The following is a 2,609-nucleotide window of genomic DNA, read 5'->3' on the forward strand; positions in this document are numbered from 1 at the left end:
ATGGAGTGATGTTAAATTTTTCTTCCTCCAGAAATAAGATAATTTACCCACATGCTTGGAAGAAAGCAAGGTTAGTTCAAAAAGAGAGAAAAAAAACTGGTTTTCAACTCTATGTATTTTGATATTGTTTTATTGCTTAGAGAGATTGCTATTTGAGTAATGTTGGTCACCTCTCAGCCTAAATTGCAGTAGCATATAAATCTAAAGCATATTTTCTTGGTTTAATGAAGCATTGCTCCTTTGTTTTAATATTTATTTTTGGTTGGAATTGTTTTGTTTTTGACCTAGCAAAGTATACTCCTTCCAATATTCCATGGTATGCAGGAGAGCTATGTTTTGAAGAGAAGGTGGGCAAATTTGCATGGGGAACTAGGAGCTTTGGGGAACATGTAGAAACTTAGAATTCCTCCCTTTTAGGGGTTCTGATTCTCTGGAAGAGATTGAGTGGTCTGCAAGGAAAACTCTGCCGAGAAGGACAGGACTGATTAACTTCTAGGCCCGATGTCAGGGCCTAGATGATTGACAGCTAGTTCCAGCAGAATGGAACTTATCTGGCAGGATAAGTGTGGCTTATCCTGGCAAGGAAGCTGTGATTTTGGGGAACTGTAGCTGAACATATAAGCGTGAACCAGGGGCATTCACAAAACCAACAACCCCAGAAAATGTGAGATCCATCAGTGGACTAATCAGATTCTCCAGATTCTGTTGGCAAGATATTTGGAACAGGACTGGCCAGACTGGAACTTTGTAACCTGTTGCTGTTTTGGGGACAGGCCCTCAAGGGAGAAAGCAGACTTCCTGCACATCTGGGCAAGGAGGGGCCCCAGTGGTTCACTGGGTTATGAAAGGGAAATGTGACCTTATTTGAACCTTGAACATGACAGAGCAAGACATACTAATTAAAATAATACAACGCTATGATCTCAGCAGGGGCTGGATATTCTTCAGCTATCGTTATGCTAGATCCGTAAATGGCCAAACGGGTATGTTTGCTTCACTATAACTGTCCCTTCTGTATTCATGGCCAGACTACAGTGGAAGGCAGTTAATCCTTACATATAGACTTGGTCCAAGTTAATACATTTTACATATGTTTCTTTTTAACTCTAATAAAGATGTAATATATGCTGTCTTTGTATTATTACTTATACCTTAATGTTTCCCCCTCTTTAATCTTCTACTATTTTAACTAAATAAGTTGTAAGTATAATTTTTTGATTAGATAAACTATGAAAATAAAACCAATTCATGTCCCACTTCTTTAAATTGACTTATTTAACCTCTTTTATCCATTTATATGGGAACTCTCCCTCTTGGATCTAAGCTTCTAGAAATTTCTCCCTGCAGTATAAAACTATATATGAATTTAAAAAATAAGAAATAATCAGGTATTTTTAATCACAATGAGTTAAAATGAAGAAAGGATAAATTAAACTTTATTAATGTGAAATATTAAAAGAATAAATCCATATAAATATTAAAAGAATAAATCCATAATTTTGATAGAAACATCATTATTAACTTAAAATTAATTTATTTAATAGTTTCAATCAATTTTTTCTCTGGTCTCCTACATCTGTTATTCTGCAAGTTGTTATATTGCTAATACTTTCCAATATTTGGGGTAAATTTTTTAATTTTTAATTTAATTTTTCTTCTTATTACATTTAATTAATACTGTAAGTAAAATTGCTTCACATAACTTTTATTTCTCCTCAATTTTTAACATTTGTGAACATGATGCCTCACTTGAGAACAGATGAGCAGGCTGACAAATTCTTTTTTGAATGATAATTGGGGTTTTGGGTTATAATTTGTCTTTTTCTCTGATTACTTTTAGTAGTCAAAATATATTTTTCTGGAAAGAATTAAGTCACGAATGTGATTTCAGAAGAGGTGATTTTCTACAGTGATAGAAATATAACTGTTGGAACTCACACAATATCATTAATATTTTATTTCTAATTTATAAAAATTACAGGCAGTTTATCCAAAGGGCTTTATAGTTGAATTCTTACTGTTTTGTTTTGTTTTTTTACAAAGAACGCTAATGTTGGGTTCGGAAGATATTTAGACAGATAATAAAAAGACACAAGTCTTTCAGCAAAATATCAAAATCAAAGTCTTTCAGCAAAATATCAAAATATCAAAATCATAATAAAAAGACACAAGTCTTTCAGCAAAATATCAAAATCAAAAGCTTGGCACTCTTTGAGCCAAGCTTTAGGTGGGAACGGATGAGTGAAAAAAAACCCAAAAACTGAAGTACAGGAAGATTAAAATACAAAACACTCTCCTGAATGCCAGGGAAACTTCACTTTCCCCAGCAACACAGACAAGGGCCCTACTCAAGTAGAACTTCAGTTTAGATAATGGGGAAAAGGGAAGTCATTCTCTCATTTAGAAAATGTTTAGTGAGCACCCAGTATGCAGCAGGCACCCTGTTCTATCTTGGCAGCATGGCTTGTGAGCAAAACAAAGACACTGTCTTTGTGATCTTAAGGTCTAGTGGGGCACATAGTCCCGTGAGTATATAAAGACGGATAAGAAAGTTAAGGATGTGTTTAGTCTGGAGGGTTAGAGGAGGCTGCCCAGAGGATATGACTTTT

The sequence above is a fragment of the Pteropus vampyrus genome, unplaced genomic scaffold (genome assembly GCF_000151845.1).
Source record: "Pteropus vampyrus isolate Shadow unplaced genomic scaffold, Pvam_2.0 Scaffold42, whole genome shotgun sequence".
NCBI classification, from domain to species: Eukaryota; Metazoa; Chordata; class Mammalia; order Chiroptera; family Pteropodidae; genus Pteropus; species Pteropus vampyrus.